The sequence below is a fragment of the Protopterus annectens genome, chromosome 8.part1 (genome assembly GCF_019279795.1).
Source record: "Protopterus annectens isolate FY-2018-M chromosome 8.part1, PAN1.0, whole genome shotgun sequence".
In the NCBI taxonomy this organism is placed as follows: Eukaryota; Metazoa; Chordata; order Ceratodontiformes; family Protopteridae; genus Protopterus; species Protopterus annectens.
In genome coordinates this window covers 120,934,544-120,956,307 of record NC_056742.1, presented here as the reverse complement: position 1 = coordinate 120,956,307, position 21,764 = coordinate 120,934,544, and the positions used below count along the sequence as shown (strand labels likewise).

At 36.6% G+C, this 21,764-nt stretch overlaps 1 long non-coding RNA gene across 1 annotated transcript in view; it reads right to left on the bottom strand.

Moving 5' to 3' along the window:
• Nucleotides 1–21,764, bottom strand: part of LOC122810233 — a 1,589,896-nt gene that overhangs the window by 979 nt on the left and 1,567,153 nt on the right. The window lies entirely within an intron of this gene.

The window sequence follows — 21,764 nt, the reverse complement described above, 5'->3', positions numbered from 1 at the left end:
AAAGAGAGAATGTGAATACCTCAAGAAATGATCCACTCGTGAAGATATACTGTTAAGATAAAAACATCAGTTAACCACAGTATCTTAATTTAGCAGGAAGTATTTCATTGGTAATTCATAACATCTAAGTAGAATCCACATTTGGGCTAGCTCTTTCATATCTTACTCTACTTAGGACTGACAGTCTTGTTTATTATGTATGGACTGACAGTCTAGCTTACTATGTCTGATAAACTTGGAGACATTTTGCTAAACAGCAGCTTTATATATACTTTGCATGTACACATCTCTAAAAATGTTTTGACAATGTTGCTATTCTTGTAGAGTGAGTGCTCACCATTGCTAACATGTTTGCCGTGTTCTTCATAAAAAGGAAGTGCATCTGCCTAACCACTTGGATGGGGTCTGTCTCATTCTGGTTCATCCTCTTTTTCTCTAGACAATGACATAAATAACTAATCTGTGTCAGAAAAAAAGGTGCATTCAAGGCATTTAAAAGACTTTCTCCCACATCAGCTGAATAGCTTGGTTTAAAGTTCTATCAGATACCACCCTTGGACTTAAAGAAAGTGTAATCTTTGTGGAAACCCTACCATATCCAAATTCAAATAAGGTTGTGTGTATATCAAAGAATGTAATTCTGAAATTCTCCTACCTGACATAATAGCAAACAGGAATAACAAAGACTTGTAGGAGATAAATTTAGTAACAGAGACTGCAATGGTTTACATGGGTGCTCTGTCAGCTTTTCTAGTATATCACTTAAATTCTGAAGCCACATTCCTCTTTGAGGGTCTTGTAAAATAAACTTCCAGGAATGCTTCAGCTGTACAGTACAGTCAAAGCCAGTAGAGTGGGCCAAGGAAAACATGCAGACAAAGCTAACACACGCACTTTATAGGATCATAGGTAGGTACTAAACTTGCATCTTAAGTGATCTGAGAAGCTTAGCAGTGCTAAGTGTGCAGCCTAAATAACTTTTAAGAAACTTAATGATGAAATATTAGCTACTACAATCAAGAAGATTACTACAATATATCCCAGGGGAAATTTACACATCCATTTACTGTTTCTAGCTTTAATGGTAGCAATTTTAAAATCTAAGACTCCTACAAGCATGTCTCAAAATAAGACTGAATTTACAAAAATGGGGACTTTATTATACTAAGTCGAGACTGCTGCGTTTTGGAATATTCCTTCTTCTCTGAGATGTGACAATCTCAGAGTTTGTAAATATAAGGAGCAGGCGTGTAGACTGCAGTCCCCATATACTGGTGAGACAACTTTATATGAGAACAGCAAGTGGCAATATTTGTTGTTCTCCTGTAGTTTTGATTGTTAAATATACTTCTGGGACTTTCAATAACAGGTCTCAGAATAACAAAAGGGAAAATAATTTTAAGAGTAGCCAGGATATTACTATGCTCGTTATACAGAAGGAGTCTGTTCCAAAAAGAGAATGCAATGGTTTAAGTAGGAATCACACTTGCAGAAATTATTAATATGAGGTGGTTAAAGTTTTTGGTATGGGTATTTCTAGTGCTGTCAGTTACATGAAGATGAAGGACATCAAAAAGGGCAGTCATCGCAGCATGAAAAACCAGGTGGGAATCACTGTGTGGCCTAGATGAAACAGATTATAACAAAGGCCTTTAATCTGCCTAGGATGCTAAGGGCGTTTGGGCGTTCAGTTTTATTGGTTTGGAAATTCTGTGGCCTTTCAGGTGGACATGTTTAGGGAAGTACACAGCATATAGTAGAAATGCCACTAGAGATTAAAGTTAGGAAAATGATTTCCTAATCAAAAGACAGACATGCCCAGAAGAGTTAACTCAGAAGATTTTCTGCACTGTTCTAAGCCTTTCTGATCCAAAGACTGATCTCCTGCTACTGTTACCCCCTAACAATGGCTGTTGAAAGACAGCAGTCTTTGCAAGGAGCAACATGCAAATGCACTAGTCTGAAAAGAGGCTTATCCTAATTAACCATGTGCACTCCCATAGAAATGGAGGCCGCTCTTGGACAGTGTGTGCATGTGTTAGAGTGAGGCATGAAGGAGGGTGCCTATCCTATTGTGATGTGTTCATAGGTAGGTACTAGGCTATCGGCCCAAGGGCCTACATAAGCATAGCCAACAAGGTTCCCTGGCTTACGCCACCCAAGAAAGCTATTTTCCTGTGCCACTGTCGAGCAGAAACACAGAAGTGATCCCCAGGGTGTATTTCCTATTTCCCATCCACTCATCAAGATTTTTCTTGAAGAGTGCTAATAAAGAACTTTGCTTGACATAGATGGGTAGCCTGTTCCAGAGTATGGGAAGTCTCTGGGACAGGAATCTATCCCTCCAGCATGTCCTGTTTATTGTGGTGACAAGGTTTAGGTTCCTAGAGCGTGTAGCTCGGAGGGATTGGGATTTCCTTAGGTGTAGCATGTCCAACAGCTCTGGGTTTGACATAGCTTTACATGTTAGGCAGAGATCACCTCGGAGTAGGCGATATGCTACGGAATAAAGCTGGAGTTTTTTTGAGGCGGTCAGTGCAGGGCATTTGTTTGAGGCCAGTAATCCTCTTTGTGAGGTACTTCTGTGGCCTTTCCAGTTGCTGCAGATGTCTTGTGAGGTACATTCCAAAAGGGGCGTTGTACTCTATAATGGGTCTAATGAGTGTCGAGCAGAGGGGAACAAAGACCTCTTTTTTCCTGGATGAGAACCCTTTTATGATGAGGTGTGCCACATAGAAGGACTTCCTGACTACTGTCGCAATGTGACTATCAAAGGAGAGACTACTGTCCACCTGGGTCCCAAGGTCTCTTATCACACATTCGGTGTTAAGTAAATTGCTGTCTATGTGGTAGTTCATGGGTACAGAGTTTTTACCAAAGGGGATGACACTGCACTTTTTGGCATTGAGCTTGAGGCCATGGCTCTGACACCAGGCATCTGTCTCACCGAGGCCCTTCTGTAGGATGTCCACATCATTTGGGGATTTGACTATGGCTCCTAGTTTGCAGTCATCTGTGAACTTCGTTAGCCAGAGGCCTTCTGTGTTAGCCTGTACTTCAGAGAAGTAGATACCAAACAGGAGAGGTTCCAGGACAGAACCCTGTGGTACTCCACTTGTCACTGCTTTGAGGTCAGATTTGGAGTCTGTAACTTTTACAGTGTGGGTTCTGTCAGTGAGCCAGTTGACAACCCATCTTGTGACGTTGCTGGCAATATTAATTGGTTCTGTAACTTTCGTGCCTTTGTGCTGTAACTCAGAGCAGATCTGGGTGTTGCCATCAAGATTCTTGACATAGCTATAGAATGCTAAGAACCAGTTCAAAACTACCAAACAGAAAATGCACAGGAAAAACGATGTCCAAACTGCCCGAGATGGAAAAATACAGGTTTATTGTCCAACACACAAAAAGGCAGCACCAATTCACCAATGACCTAGGTTTCGTCTCAAAGCACTGACTTCATCAGATCGGTGAACCAGTGACATACATTATATATTAAAACAAATCAACTACTAATGACTAATTAACAATGCCTAATTCAATTATGTCACAATGAATCACATTTAACCCTCCCACAACTTAAAAACTTTATTTAAAATAAAACACTAATCACGTAAGAAAGTTAAAAACGTGGAGGAGCATATATTGAAAAATGACTAAAAATATCTACAAATGTACAAATATATTTGTATGTTTATACATTGTATTTGAAAACATTCGAAATGTTAAAATTACTATTCTAAAGTTGTAATCAAACTAATGAGTTTGAAACATTATTATGTATGTGTATACTTAAATATATGTTTATATTTGTTAGAAAATACCTACTTATTCATGACCAAAAATATTTAAGCATTTAATAGTAGTAATTTTAACTTAACCAAATGTTAAAATACTACTGCATTTGACCACAATTAAAACATATATTAATAGTGTATAAGAGGTGTATGAAAAGTATACAAGAGGTGTATAAAAAGGTGTGCACAAAAACATTTCTCCATCAAATTAACTTATACAACACATTCAACCATTATTAAATTTAAATGATGAAAAATTGTTGTTTGTGTGTTGTATTAAAATTAATTCAGCCACAAATGTGTTTTAATCTAAGCCAAGGCTTGATAGAAATGTACTCATTCAACCCTGGAAAAGTACATGCATCAAGCCTAAGTTGCCATGTGAGTTCACTCATATCCAAATGATGTCGAGTGATTCTACCCTGTTGATCCTGAATCACATGCTGTATGACACAAAATTTGAAATGATGTTTGCTGTTGGCTATCACATGTCTTGCCAGGGCATTAGTGGTTTTTTTATGCTGTATATCTAGGATATGTTCCTTAATCCTATCTCTGAACCTTCTACATGTCTTTCCCACATAAAATGCCCTGCAATCTTGGCACTATGTTATCTTGGCACTGTGTTATCTACCTGTTTTCCGAAAGGGAAGTTCAAAAGCAGGCTGAAACGAGTATACCATCCAATCACAAATGAAGATTTGATGATGTCAACGTGATGCGACTGCCTAGTGAACATAATAGCCGCAGTGGGTTCGACGAGGACCCTTTAGGGGAGGGTCCAAGATGATCCGAGCATCTTCGGAACCAGGGGATGGAACAGGACGACCAACAAGGAACATAGATGGGGGCACGATCCAAAAACAGCAATTCGAACGGCCCACAGAAGGGATGGACAAAGGCAAGCAAAAGGCAGTAAGTACGCCTTTTAAAACACCCACGGTTAAAAACATTGATATCTACCGTGACATTGATATAACTAGATTTGTGTGTGAATGTGGTTTAAATAAACAACTTTGTGAGACCAGTTGTACTGTTCAAAATTACTATGATGTCGAAAGGACTTTAAAACAATGTGAAAACAGAACGAAACGAAATAAGGATCATGTGGACAGTGTGTTTAATTTCAAATATGACACTATTGTTGATGCACTAAACGATGTGGATGTAGCTGTTGAAAATGATTTTATTCATACACACATTAATGGGGGAGGGGGGATGCTGATTGTTTGGACTTACACATTTCAAAGTGGACTAATAGTGATGCAGTTCATAATGAATCTAGCTTGTGTAACGGTAGTACCCTCGCTCATTATAAAACAGCACAAGCCACAAATTTAGTAGTTAACGAAAGTGCAACTTGTGACATTTTCTTGTTGAATTTAAGCATACACACTCCTTTGAGTGAATCCAGTGTCAATCCTTACATTGAAGGGTGTTGTGAAACAAGTTATGATAATATTTCAGATAAAGGTAATTTAGTACATTGTAAACCTTATTCAGATGGTAACATAACATATAGTAGTAACACTGGTAAAGATATGGTTCATGTAGGAGGTCACATTAATCAGTCTATTTTGAACACTGACGTGGTTCCTGAAGTAAACCAATGTATTTCACCTTTTTCTAAGTCCTTTTTAAGTTATTATGAGGAACTTTTACAGGGTCAAAGCTCTTCAGTGGTCACAGTACACTGTGAAGGTGTATTAAGTAACCCAAAATTTTTACACAACAAAAGTCATGATTTTAAGATATACAATTATTCAAGCATTGAAATTAGCAATAATCATGCTGACTTGTTTGCAAAGGGATTTCATTTTGTACCGTGTAGAAGGGGGAACATTGTTGATTCTTTGATTGATCTAAAACTTTTTACCCGTAAGATGAATCTGAAGACAATCTTTGGGGATGAAAGGGGTAACATCAATAGTAGAGAGACTAGCATATTAACAAAACCAAGTTTCTTCAACCCTGTTATGAGCCAAATAGTGGCAACTTTTGAGAATATTTGTGAACAGGAATTTAGGGATTACTACAGGCAGAGACAAGATGAACCTAAACATAATATGACAAAATATGAATATGATATGGTGGCAACATTAAGCAATTTGGATTGCATACGTATTATGAAACCGGATAAGGGCAATGGGGTTGTTATAGTTAACAAACAAGATTATATTAGCATCATGATGTCCATGTTATTAGAGGATAATTATAATGAAATAAGTATTAATGAAATTAATATAGCTTATAAAAAGATAGATTTGGTTTTGGACGACATGATTTTCCAGGGAGAGATCACAGAGGGCGATTATAAATTTATGATTAATGAATACCCCGTAGTAAGTGGTATATTTGGAATCCCCAAAATTCATAAAGGGCTTGATAATGTTAAATTTAGACCCATTGTAGATGGAAAGCGAAGTAAAGTAAGTTTCATTAGTCAGTTTCTGGATTACAAACTAAAGGCTGGCTTAGTAAAAATACCAAACATTGTCAAAGACTCTTGGCATTTCTTAGAAATGATTAAACATCTGGATGTACCTAAACAATTCTATTTTGTTACTATAGATGTCTGTAATTTATTTACAGTGATTCCACATGATGTTGGCCTCAGTTGGTTAGAGGACCAACTGTATGTAAAGGGGGTCTATGAACAGGACAAAATTAATGCATATGTTAAACTTATGGAAATAGTATTGGATAATAATGTTCTAATTTTTGATGGCCATTATTTTGAGCAACGGACTGGTGTTGCTATGGGGGCAGCTTGTGCCCCCATTTATGCCAATTATATCATGGCATATTGGGAGAAAGAATATGTGCACAATAGTGAATTTAGTCCATTTATCAAAATATATCTAAGATTTTTGGACGACATTTTTATCATTTGGACAGGTGATAAACCATTGTTGGAAAATTTCATCAAATACATCAACAACACGGTGTGGTTTTTAAAATTCACACATGAGATTAACAACACTAAGATAGAATATCTTGATGTAAGGTTAACATATGATAGAAATGAAGGTAAGATGAGATCCAATATATATAGAAAGCCCACATTTTCAAACTCGTACTTGCACTACGACAGCTGGCACCCTAGCCATCAGAAGAGGGCCATTGTAAAAGGGCAGATGGTTAGGGCGGCCCGCATGGTTAGTGATGAAATAGATTTTCATTTAGAATTAGAGTTTATCATGGGGTTATTTCTTAATAGAGGTTACCCGAAACAGTTATGTGCAGATTTAAGAAAAGAAATCCAACAAAAGAGAGAAAACAAAGTTATGGAACCAATATTAACATCAGATATTGATCAATTTGGATACCACAATGGCAATAATGGTCAAATTAAATATGGTAGTGATACTATTTTTTATATTCTTACATACAATGGGGATTCAGATTTTGTAGTTAAGACAGTTATGAAATATTGGGAAGTATTTCAAAAAAGTAGGGAGTTAAATTCACCTTTTTCTTACAAGCCTAAGTTCATTTACAAAAAAGACATGTCATTGAAAGACATTTTTGAAAAAAGCACAGTCAATTGTTTAGATTCATGTAATAGAGTAAGGGGTAATTTCAAATGTGGTGGGTGTACAACCTGTAAATATATATTGATAACAGGACACAAATTATTGATTAATAACTGTAGTATTGTTATTGGGGGCCACTATGATTGTCATACTAAAAATCTGGTGTATTTAGCTAAGTGCCAAGATTGCAGGGCATTTTATGTGGGAAAGACATGTAGAAGGTTCAGAGGTAGGATTAAGGAACATATCCTAGATATACAGCATAAAAAAAAAACACTAATGCCCTGGCAAGACATGTGATAGCCAACAGCAAACATCATTTCAAATTTTGTGTCATACAGCATGTGATTCAGGATCAACAGGGTAGAATCACTCGACATCATTTGGATATGAGTGAACTCACATGGCAACTTAGGCTTGATGCATGTACTTTTCCAGGGTTGAATGAGTACATTTCTATCAAGCCTTGGCTTAGATTAAAACACATTTGTGGCTGAATTAATTTTAATACAACACACAAACAACAATTTTTCATCATTTAAATTTAATAATGGTTGAATGTGTTGTATAAGTTAATTTTGATGGAGAAATGTTTTTGTGCGCACCTTTTTATACACCTCTTATATACTTTTCATACACCTCTTATACACTATTTATATATATTTTTTAATTGTGGTCAAATGCAGTAGTATTTTAACATTTGGTTAAGTTAAAATTACTACTATTAAATGCTTAAATATTTTTGGTCATGAATAAGTAGGTATTTTCTAACAAATATAAACATATATTTAAGTATACACATACATAATAATGTTTCAAACTCATTAGTTTGATTACAACTTTAGAATAGTAATTTTAACATTTCGAATGTTTTCAAATACAATGTATAAACATACAAATATATTTGTAGATATTTTTAGTCATTTTTCATTATATGCTCCTCCACATGTTTTTAACTTTCTTACGTGATTAGTGTTTTATTTTAAATAAAGTTTTTAGGTTGTGGGAGGGTTAAATGTGATTCATTGTGACATAATTGAATTAGGCATTGTTAATTAGTCATTATTAGTTGATTTGTTTTAATATATAATGTTTGTCACTGGTTCACCAATCTGATGAAGTCAGTGCTTTGAGACGAAACCTAGGTCATTGGTGAATTGGTGCTGCCTTTTTGTGCGTTGGACAATAAACCTGTATTTTTCCATCTCGGGCAGTTTGGACATCGTTTTTCCTGTGCATAGCTATAGAATGCTTTGTGGTTGTCCTTAGAATTAGTGGTGATTTTGTTTTCGTAACTAGGTTTGGAGGATCTTATAAGGGATCTCAGCTTCTTACTGAGGCTGACCAGGGAGCTCATCTACTCATGGGATTTTACTCTCTTTTGCAACAGTTTCTTCCTTCTGTTGTACAGTTTGTTTATGGTAGGGGACCACCAGATTGGCCTCCTTTTTTTGGAGGATAGCGTCTTGGTTCTGTTTGGGATAGCACGATCCATGTGGGGGCTGATAAGGGAAGAACACTAGTGTGGTCAGGTTTGACAATGCAATGTTTCATTCAAAGACATGGTAATAAGTGCTAAATAGGTGTTTCTCTATACACCTTTGCCACTTTTTGAATTGAGATTCGCTACATTGAGTTAATTGACCAACCAATGTTGGCAAATTAGTGTGGGTGGAGATAATCATTCTGAATCCATCACTCACACATGGACTACAGCATGGTAATAGTCCATATGTGAGTTGCTGGAGACTTTAAGAACCCTAGTTACAGCATTATCTTTGGCAACAGAAAGGCAGCCTACTGCTATCATACCCTTATCCATCCTTATTGTCCTCTTCTTGGCTGAGTATGGACTCACCAATAACCAGAATTTTGCTAGAATCAGCTGCAGGCTTTGAAGACCTTAAAGACGTAAACTCACAGACATGGTGATTTACCTTTATTGTGGAAGTAATAGGGACTGCAGGGGTAAGTGCAATTAGTGACACATCTATAGCTGTCCGGTTTCAGGAGGGCTTAGGCAGTGTTTTCTTGACAAACTTATCAGGTACTGGTGCAGAGTTCCATAGCTATTTACCAATTCTGTACAAGAAAGGAGAAATCATATGTATCTGTGTTTCTCATAGGTAGCATCAGTGTTTGTGAATGATTGTCAATGAACATACAGCTGTTGCTATGCTGTTTCATTACACTATGTACTAGCAGGCTGGCTAAGGCAGGGGCAGGAGCATGATAGGGTTCTATGGTAGTAGGTGCTATATTAAGGAGTCTACTAAGTAGGTAAGTGGCAGAGAAAATAAATGAATGATATAAGGAAGGGGTGACATTAAATGAGAGCAATTGAAGTGACCACTCATGCAGTAACAACACTCAATAAAAAAACAAAGAGTGTATAGTAACAATTGTTCACTAACTTGGACAGCAAACACATGCACTGCTATAAGTTTTAGATAATTGCATCAATGGCTGCACTCGGGGATTTAAAGAAATTTGGTGTACCAAACGTATGTCAGGAAGAAGTTTTGGCAGGTCTATAGATTAAATAGCACTGACAGAGGCCATAGAAGACCAAAGCACATAATGGTCCTGTAGAGAAGGCAGGAGAATACTATTTAAGGTCTTTGCAGTTAGGCAACAAACAGCTGAGTGAGAAGCAGGTTTGTGAAGAAGGTATGGGACCTCCATGGGAAGCAAAAGTCAGAAAGGCTCTATAATAAACTGCTCTGCAGAGAAGAAAAAAACTGGGCTGGAAAATGACAGTACAGCTACACAAGAAAAGACATAAAATAATTTTAAACCAAAATAATTAAGAATTCTGAGGTAATAAATAGTATGTATAAATATTTTTCTGTTAGAATATCTTCTTTAACAACTGTAAGAATTAGTCTTCATTGATAAGGAGTTATTGAAAAGCTGCACAAAGAGAAATGCCACTCACAACAAAAGACATTCAACAGATGGTCACATCTATCCAAGACCTTAGTTTAAAAGTAGACTAATTTCAAAATAAAAATGAACTGATATAAGACAAGTGCATCAAATAGCGTGGTTACTTTAATCTATTATTATTCAACATGTAACATAGAAAAGGATATAGAAAAGTTGTTTAAATGACACGAAAGGAAGAACAAGAGAAGAAGAAAATCATACACAAATTTTACCGAAGCAAATCACTTGGCTGACTAAACTGAAGATTTAGAAAGTAGACAGAGAAGAAATAATGTCAGAATATTTAGAGTCCGTGAAAACCTTGAAAGAAATTATATGGTTATTTTTTTAACTGTATGGTTTCCCCAAATACAAAAAAGACCAAGAAGAACTATCCTGTGTCATGGAAAGGGTGCAGAGATCTACAAGAAAACCAGTACCATTAAAACCTACTACATCTCCAAAATTTATTTTAGTAAACTTTCTATCCTATATGGATAAATGACAATATGGGCAAATTCACCAATAAAAGCTGGTCCTAATATTATAAAACATGATAATGATTACACCATCAAAACACTGGAGAAGAAGCGGTATGCATATTCTGAAATGATGAATGCATATGAATTAATAAACATGTTAACACGGGGGACGTATGCATACTTCCATTATACAGGCTGGTTATGGAACTGGAACATGAATATTTATTAACATGCTGTTTTTCCTTTGTTTCTTTATTTCTCTGTTTTCTGACAAGAAATGTACATATAACATAAGCAGACATGAACTACTAGGAAATTTAAGGAAAGAAAAACTTAAAACATGTAAATAAAAATGCCTGTATAAACAGTAGCATGAGCAAGGTAATGAAAATGTTGAGAAAAGCAAAGTGTATAGGGTCACTGACTGCTCATGGTATTCTACTTTCATGTAGTGAAGGTACAGAGATGATAAGTGATTGAATGCAGCCCAATGGACATTAAATGAAGACAGGAGAACCTGCTGGTATATGGGCTGTGTATAAAGAGATCAAAGAATGAGTGAATGAGGAATGAGATTCACTTAAGCAGATGAGGATGTCCATAACAAAGATTAGGAATTAAAAGAGTTTTGAATGTTTTTGTTTTGGAATAAAGAAATAATAGAGATAGGATGTAACACAAATGCTAATAAGAAAGAATGAAATACACACACATCAGTGTCAACAGAAATGTAAAAATGTACTTACATTGTGTAGTAAATTCAGGAGGAAAAAAATAATTGATTAAAGAAAGTGGAAAGTTATGCATAATACAAGCATAAAATAAAGTACAATAATGTTAACAGTAAGTAATGTGTAGTTCTCACATTGGGCTGGTGAAAGCATGTATACAGACATAATACTAGCAAAGTCTGTGACCTTTTCTAGTGAAAAAAATCATTAACAGATATGGAAAGCAGAAGATGTTTTATATAGAATAAGAGAGAAAAGGTATACGAGATAGCTGCTGTACTGACATGTATGAGCTGTGCAGGTTAGACCTTCATCGGCGTACACATACTCGTGTTTTACAATATTTACGAATAATTAAACTAACAGACTTAAGATAGTGACCACTAAAGTGCGGTTATCTGGTGAAATGTGAATCTGGATAAAAGGCTGCAAACAGCAACATTTTTAATAGAGAATATGTTTTACAGTGGTAGATATGAATACATTTGTGTTTATTATGTTAATGCTGAGATATCTTACAATACACACAGATACGGAAATGTGCTTTTTTTTAAAGTTTTGCATGAGACATTGGTATTTTTACATGTATGCATCTGAGCATGTAGTGTCAGGATAATTTTCACTGACAAGAAATAAGCTTTTTTATGATATGGAGAATGTCCTTCTGAGTGTTTTTATTTAAAAAAATGTTAAATAAATATGAGGAATTATGTTATATAAGAAGAATGGATCGTACTGCATATTTTTTCCCCAAGGAGTAATTTATAATATGGCAGTTTGTTTGGCTTCATATGGGGTTTCACCTGCTACGGTATGGTAATGGGTGCAGACACTAACTTAGCAAATGTATTTGTGAATGCAGAATCCTAACAATTAGAAAACAAGCACAAAAGAAACTGAACTAAAATGCACTGACTGGTAAAGCTCTAATGTCGCTTATATGCGTAGCAGTACTGTTAGTGAAATGGTGTTTTATAATGTAATATACAAGGTTGGTGTGAGGGGTGTCAAACTCAATCACATAAGGGGCCGAAATAAAAAAAATAGGTTAAGTCGCGGGCCAAAATTTTTTATTAATTTTTTTATTAAGATATAGTAGATTTACTAAGACTAGTAGAAGTAAAGATCCTTCATCATCCTGAGAGACCATATCTCATGCCATCCTGGTGCATTAATCAGTGCACAGAGCATTGAATTCCATCAGCATCATCACTGTATGCCTTAGCAAGGTGCATTAATCATGTTCTGAAAATAACAACAAGCACAAAACAAACTGTAAGCAAAAAAGTTAAAAAATATATTTTTTTAATACATTGAAATTTAGGTTTTAAAATTGCTCACCTATTTGTTTTCTGGCCAGATGTCTGAGACCGTTTTCCCCTGGTCAGTGAGTCAATGTCTGGTTTTATGTCTTATGCTGTGGCAACCCTCAAAACAGCATGGAGGTTTTCATCGGTGATGCGTAATCTGTGCATGTGCTTGTTTAGATTCATTATAGAAAACATCTGTTTGCACAGATATGTGCTCCCAAACATGGACATAACACGGGCAGCATGAAGTCACAGCTGTGGCATCAAGTCAGTTGGCAGAAGACAGTAAAAGTCCTCTATCGCAACATCCTGGAACTTTGCTCTCAGGCCACTATTGGTTTGAAGCTCTATCAACTCCATCTGAAGGTAATGGGGCACACTGCTGATGTCGGCTGTGAAAGGATTGGCAATAATGTCAAAGCCACAGTGCTGTGCTCTGAAGTCAGAGAAGCGCCGATCAAACTCATCAATTAACCGGCTCACTTTAGTAGCCAACCGAGCACAAGGAAAAACACTGGATGAGGAGGCCAACATACTCTGACAAACAGGAAAGTGGGCAAGATTGTCCTGTTCTAGTTGGGATTTCCATAAGAGAAGTTTATGCTGGAATGCTGTGATCATATCAGACATCTTCGTGATGACTTGTTTGTATCCCTGCAGCCTCTGATTCAGTTGGGCGAGATGCTCTGTTAAATCACACATCATAGGAAAATCACAAAGCCAGGTTGGATCTGACAGGTCAGGCAAGGGCTTTCCTTTACTTTGCATGAAAAGAGGGATTTGTTCCCTGAGCTCAAAAAATTGTTTGAGGACTTTGCTCCTGCTCAGCCACCTTACTTCTGTGTGGTATAGCATGTCTCCAAGCTCTGCACCTACCGCCTGTAAAAACAGCTGGAACTGGTGATGATTCAGGCCATGTGCCCGTATATAGTTTACTGTTTTTGTGACTGTGGTTATTATATTATCCATTTCCAGAACCTTACCACACATAGCTTCTTGATGGATAATGCAATGATAGGTAATCAGATGTTTGTGGCAGTCATTATTTAGCATTTTCTCCTTCATTAGTCCAACCAAGCTTTTTTTTCCTCCACACATTGCAGGTGCGCCATCAGTAGTTAGCCCCACTAACTTTTCCCAGGGTAATTTAATACTATTTATGGACTTCTCCACCGCCTCAAAAATGTCCTTCCCTGTTGTCCCATGCATTGCAGCTACAACCAAGAGTTCCTCAGTGACAGAGAGGTCCATCTTCACGGCTTGTATAAAGATGGACAACTGCGCTGTATCAGTATTGTCTGTGCTTTCATTGACAGCTAATGAAAAAGCTAGATAACTGCGTGCCTCTTCAGCCAGCTGTGGTGTTAGATTTCCTGCAAAATCTCGAACCCGATCTGCAATGGTATTTCTTGACAAACTGACGCTTTGGAAAGTCTGCATCTGGTTGGGGCACACCTGCTCACACATTTTTAGAATGTATTGCTTCAAAATGGTACCCTCTGAAAAATGCCTGGAAGCTCGGGCAATTTCTTCAGCCACAATATAGCTAGCTTTCACTTCTGCATCATTTTTGGCTGTAGCTTTAGTAAACATGTTCTGCTGCGATTGCAGTCTGCCTTTTAATTCTTGGACAATTTTATGTCTTTCGTGAAGGGTATATTTAGCATACCTAGCTCCATGTTTGCTGTCAAAATGCAGATGTATATTGTACTCCATCACTGACACAGTCTCATAACACAAAATACACGCTAGTTTGTCTTCGCGAAGTATGAACATATATTCGCTTTCCCATCTTTCATTAAATTGTCTCCCTTCTGCATCAACTTTTCTCTTGGACATTTTGGGAGTGATTGCTAGATTCACGGATGTTAGCCTTGGGTAGAGGTGCTCCGTGCTGGGACACACAAGGATGACGCTGCCACAGCGCGCCTCCTGGCTGGCTGCCAATCTCTCTCCTCGCCATTGCCAGCTCATCCCTCACCGAGGGCCGCATAAAACGGCCAGGTGGGCCTTGTGTCTGACACATGTGGGTTAGGGGTAGCCTAACCACACATGAATAAGGATAGAGCAGGAGGGCTTTAATGCATAGGTATAAAGACAGTAAATAAATAAAAATAACTGTATTAAATGTGGAAGTAGAGGAAAGAGTTAAAATAAATGAGTAATAATTTACAATATAATCAGAAAATAATGCCATTCTGTATCATATATGACCATATACTTGTTCATTAAAATACACACACTACCTACACTATCTAAATAACCTACCTAAATAACTTCTATCAAAAAAATAACATTGACAGAATGTAACATCAAAACATTATTCTGAAAATGCAGAAAAATTACTTTTACAGGGGCAAATCCACTGTATCCCATCCTGCAACTTTATGTATATTAACTCTGAGATCAATAAGAGTAGAGAAAAAGAAATACATTGTTCAGAAATCTTGCACTATACTCCATCACACATACTTAGCTGATGACACACTCAGAAATCCTTACAGACATGACAGCCATCATCATAATCACCTCTCTTTTTCTCATTTTACTCTAAGGGGTTGTGTGTCACATCAACTGTCACTACTTCTCTCCAGTAAAGTGGCACTCTCTTGCCTTCTTCAGATGTTATGGCTAAATGTCACATGTCTTCTCATACATTTTGTCCACATATTCATTGGGTGTCCCCAATTTCTCTTCCTGTCTCACCCAAATCTTCTTCACCCAATCATCTTGTGCTTTCCTGCACATTTGACTGAACCACGGCAATCTGTTCTCCTTGACCTGACCTTCTCTGCAACTGGGGCTACTTTGGCTTTTGCTCTGATGTCCTCATTTTTTCATCTGTCTCACAGTGTGCATCCTACCATCACATCTCAAATACTTCATCCCCATCACCTCAAGCTTCCTTTGATATATATATATATATATATATATATATATATATATATATATATATATATATAAAACATCGAAATTGCTATAAGAATGAACGTTAACGAAGCTGAACTTAGAGACAATGAAAACCTACTGCTCATGTCAAACACTCTAACTTGTGAATGGATATCACGGACCATTCACAAAAAACTCCATTTAAACACATATTTTATCATAGAAATGTGCCTCCACACCCTTTGCAAATTATGTATACCAAATCTGTGATCACACTACAGTGGGGAAAAGGGTAAACTTCCAATCCTCAATGTACCACGATTTCCATACAGAACCATTTAACTTACATTTCTGTCTTAAAATATGTCTTTAAATGGAGCAGCTGTTTTTTCTGAATGCTCCACGATCTCCATTCAGATGTTTGACTGCTGTTTGACATGCGCAGTAACCTTTTGTTTTTCCTAAGTTCTAAATTCTTACAGCAATTTCAGTCTTCTCATCTGAATAATTTAAATTTCGTCATTCTAGCAATTTGATCTACTAAAGTAGATCCATTATATATATATATATATATATATATATATATATATATATATATATATATATATATATATATATATACTCATCTTACACCCTTACGTTTTTTGAGAAAAGTGAAAGAAGAAGATGAGATAAAAAAAAATGTAGGGGAAAGAGAAAGGAAAAGAAAAAAAGAAGGAAGGTTGGAAAAAAGAATATGCAAAAGTAGAAGAAGAGGGAAAAGAAGAGAAAGGAAACAAGGGAAAAAAAGGGAAAGGGAAGAAAGGAATACATTTTTAATGGATTTCAAATGCAGTAGACCTAAGAGAATTGAAAGAATAAATGTAACTTTATCGACATCAAATGGTAAAATGTGAACAATAATGCAATACATGTAAGAAAACGTAAGATTGACATGACTCATCTTCATATCATAGTATATCAGAATACAAAATTAAAACTTTGTATGTGGATATCCACATAAAGTATGATGGAAAGAAGGAGAAAAAATAAGAGAGAGTAACAAAAAACAGAAAGAAAAGGGAGTGAGGATGGAAATACAGAAAAATGATTAGAAAGGGAAAAAGAAGATGAGAAAACTAAGAGAAAGGTAGAAATAAAAATGAAAAAGGAATATCAGGTATAGAAAAAGGAAAAACAAACTTTTCTTTTTCCTTCCTCCACTCCTTTAAAAAATAAACAGCAATAACGTTCAATAAACCATCTCATTTTAATAGGAAATACTAAAACAGCTGATGTTAATATGCTATATATGACACATCACATATCAATATCATCTGATATGTTGCATATGATAAATTAGTTAAAGATGGATAATATATCCCTTCTCTGCATTACAAGGAAGGAAATAGCAAATTATGGTAGTCTAGCTTTCACAATTGGTTAAAGTTAGATTGAGTTTCACCTGGCAATCCTAATTAAACCAGGAATCAATGTATTCCAAAGAAAGGAAAATTGTTAAGGTTATAGCTTCCAGGCTTAAAAAGAAAAATTCCAAGCAGGTTTTACCCTTCATTAGACTTGAAATTTGCCTCAGCCACAGATAGATTACTCTGTTGTGGTCATTTCTGGGTCCTCAGACAATTTATCCTTTTCCTTATCTCACTCTAGTGTAATTTCTTTAGCTCTGAAAGGCTTGGTACTCAAACCATTGATTTTATTTAGCACTGCTCAAGCTGATAATAATTTGGGAGCTTGGAAGATCCTCTTAATCTCCGGAAGATGGCCAGCTATTATATGCAATGCAGGATATAACCCATATGGCAAGGACTACTACAGTAGTGATCAAATGTTAAACATTTCAATAATCAAAGAAAGAGACTGGAAGTTAGTAAAGCTCCATGTACATATGGTATAATCCCTGAAATATATACAATTTTACTACAAAATGCAATGCAAATGTTACTTAAAGTAGTTGTTAATGTTCAAAACAATAATCAAATACTTCATTATAGAAGCCCTCTTTGACCACACTAATATTAAAACAAGATAAAAACACCACAAAATGTTCATCACATAGGCTTATTTCCATTTTGAATGAAGATTACAAGATTAGGACATAGAAAAGGTAGAAATAAAATTCTCAGACATAGAAATGTACACTAGGCTCTAAAGTTAATATAGTTATACATTGGTTGATTCTTATGAGGCAAACTGGAAAAAAACAAACAAATCTAATCAATAAAAATTCAAAATAATAAGTCAAAATGTAGAAATAAGAACAAACAAAATGTGGCTATTAATAACCAACTACTTTAAGTTTAATATTTATGTTCCTATTAAACCATAATATATCAATAATATTTTAAAAAGCTTTAGGTATTTCATATGTCCCTTTAATATGTTAGTATGCAAATGTTATACCTATTTACAAGAGTGGCTCAGCTGATAATGCCTCCAATTATCAGCCAATTAGTCTAACTCCCTTGGTGGGTAAGGGTTTTGAGGGATGTTTGCTATCCATCTTAACTACTGATTTAAAGGATTGCCTTTTGGATCTGCCTCAGCATTGTTTTACTTATAATAAATCCACATTTACTAATCTGATGACTTTTTATAACCATTTTTGTCTGGCCTTGGATCAGGATTTATCCACTGTCATGGTATATATAGAGCTTTCTAAGGCTTTTGACAGTTTTATGCATAATGTAATTACTGATGCAATGCATGAAAAGATGATAAAGCCATGCATTATATGTTGGGTCTCAATGAGTTACAATTAAGAATTATCTAAAACACTCTACGCACATAATATCAGAAACACTCTACACACATAATAGTCTCTAAATCATACAAAAGCACAATAGAGCCTAATCTACTCTCTATACTGTCCAATTACTACTCCAACCCAATTCTATATTCCATTACCAATCTATTATCTGGCGATATCCATCCTAACCCAGGCCCCTCCTCCTCAACAACCAAAGATAAGTCCATACTACTCACCGCCTTAAACTCTCAAAGTATAGTTAACAAAATCCCAAACCTCCATGCCTGGCTAACACAATATAAACCAGACATCTTATCCATCTCAGACACATGGTTAAAACCCCATATAAAAGACTCTGAAATACTCCCACCAAACTATTCTATCATCAGAAGAGACAGGTCTCACAAAAAAGGTGGAGGAGTAGCTCTCCTCTACTCAACCTCCTTGTCAGTTAACCCCCTATAACAAACCTACTCCTCAATTTAATAACGCTGAACTACTCATAACACTACTTCAAGTTAACAAACACATATGTATAGCTTCACTCTACATCCCCAGGGGATAATATTTCCACACTCGAAGACATCCTCTCCTGGCTTACCAACATTGTTAGCTATGAAACAATAATCTTAGGTGACATGAATATTAATTGGGAATCCATTCAGTCTCCCAGAAACCCAATTAACATTAACCTACATAAGTTTTCCCAACCAATCTCCTCTATAACACGCCCATCAAAAAAACCTATCCAGTGGCAGTATTCTGGACTGGATTTTAGTCTCTCATCCCCACTATTTCTCAGGCAGTGGAACTCTTCCCAGTCCCCTTGCTGACCACATACCCATCTTCACTCGCCATCTCCCCTTACTCCTACATCGCACCCACAACTATATTACAATCCGTAATCAAAAAAACTTTAACTCGTCAACCTTTAATAACTCCCTAAAAACTATAAACTGGAATTGTCTAAAAACACTACCCTTAGATAATGCTGTTGCCCATTTCAATACTACATTCTTAAAACTACTAGACTTCCATGCTCCTCAAAGAACAAAGAGAATAAAAACTAAAACTGCCCCTTGGCTTACCAAAAATACACTAGCAACAATGCGGCTAAGAGATAAAGTCTGGACAAAGTACCAGAAAAATAAGACCCCCCCTCTTCCATAATGAATATAAAACACTTAGAAACAGAGCAAAAAAGCTTATAATCTCTGATCGACAAAATTACTATGCCATACTCCAAAACAATAACAAAACAAATCCTCAAAAATTCTGGAAAGGCAGCTCTACTCTACTTAATCCTAGTAAACCAGTCACTCCCACTCCAGACCCTAATTCCCCAGATATAGACTTAGCCACACAATTCAACTACTTTTTCATTGAATCTATTTCCAAATTAACATCTTCATTCTCTAACAATACACTCTCCAACTCACTTCCATCCTCCTCCACCAACACTTCACCCAGCACAACTACCACTCCCCCCACTCATATCTACTAACTCTCTTCCGTCCACCTCCTCTCCTACTCTCACTTCCTCCTCTTCTTCTTCACCCCCTAACACCCCCTCTCCACACTCCCCTCCAATCTCATTAAAACCTATACCCACTTCTACCATTCAAAAACCCCTTCAGAAACTAAAACCATGCACCAGTGCTCTTGATGACATCCCTTCCTACTTTCTTAGCATAGCTGCTGATGCAATTGCCTACCCCATTAGCATACTAATCAACCGCTTGATACAAGAAAGCACAGTTCCCCTAATCTGGAAAAAGGACTTCATCATACCTTTACATAAAGGTGGCAATAATAACAATGTTACTAACTTTTGCCCCATCGCTATCCTCTCCCCCATCTCTAAACTCCTTGAAAAGTGTATACACCTTCAACTGCTACCATATCTCCTAGATAATCACCTACTATCTCCCACACAACATGGATTCAGACCTAATCACAGCACTATGACAGCACTCCTCTCTTTCCTTGAAACTGTAAATAAAGCCCGGGACTCTGGCCTTATTGTATCTACCCTTCTACTCAACATCTCTAAAGCCTTTGATACTATATCACATAGCCTGCTTCTAACCAAACTCTCAAAACTTAACCTATCTCCCTCATCATTGAACTGGTTCTCCAGCTACTTATCCAATAGACATCAAGCAGTAAAATGGAAAAAGGCAACCTCCTCATTTCTTAACACCCCAACCAGAGTACCCCAAGGCTCCATATTAGGTCCCCTCCTCTTCAACATATTTATAAATGATTTCCACAATGCTATTCCTCTCTCCAACATCATCCAATATGCAGATGATTCTACCATTATCTCCACTGCCACTACTATCCCTACACTCCTAAAGCTAACCCAGGATGCTTTTTCAACTACTGAGCAATGGATGAAAACAAATCACCTAGCACTCAACGCCTCTAAAACCAAATTAATGATATTCACCCCCTCTAAAGTCAACTCTTTCAATATAAACACATTCTCTATTACCAGTTGAAATAACATTCCGCTGGAACTGGTGACAGAGACCAAATTACTTGGAGTCCAAATTGATAACCAACTAAAATTCAACTCCCATCTACAACTAAACATCAAAAAACCCATCAAAAACTAGGAATGCTCTATCGACAAAATCACTACCTTACAACTGCCACTAAAATCACTCTTTCTACTTCCTTTCTTATTCCCTCCCTTCTCTATGGAGCTCCACTTCTAACTAATCTACAAACCTCCCTGAAAACACAACTTTTCTCCTGCTACAATAAAATCACCAAGTTTGCTACCAGCCAAAAGTCCTCTACCCACCACTGTTCCTCTCTCCAACAATTAAAATGGCTGGAACTACCCAATCATCTCACCTATACTCAACTATCCCTCGCACATAAGCTTATTTTCAGCCCCTCCCTCTGTCCCTCCCTGTCTTCTGTCTTTAAAATACACATACCTAATAGAACATTAAGGTCTAGCAACCAAAATCTATTAGAAGTGTATAAACCAGCCCGTCCCCCAGGCAAAACTCTTCTATCGTATTGCCTAGCATGCCTCTGGAACTCCCTACCTCCATCTACCCGTACCACCTCTAACCATTTTATTTTCAAAAAATCTCTTCATTCACATCTACTATCCCAGTGGGAATGCTCTTGCTCCCACCCCACATAACTGACACTGCATATTTCCATTTCATCTCCTTCTCCTGCTTACACCCTTGATTTCATTTCACTCTATCATTTCTCTTAATTCTTCTTCTTATTATGGTATCTGCAAGAATACTCTACACTCTACCTCTTAATTGCAGGACTCTCAATAAGCAATGACCTCTTATTTTTAATTTTGTA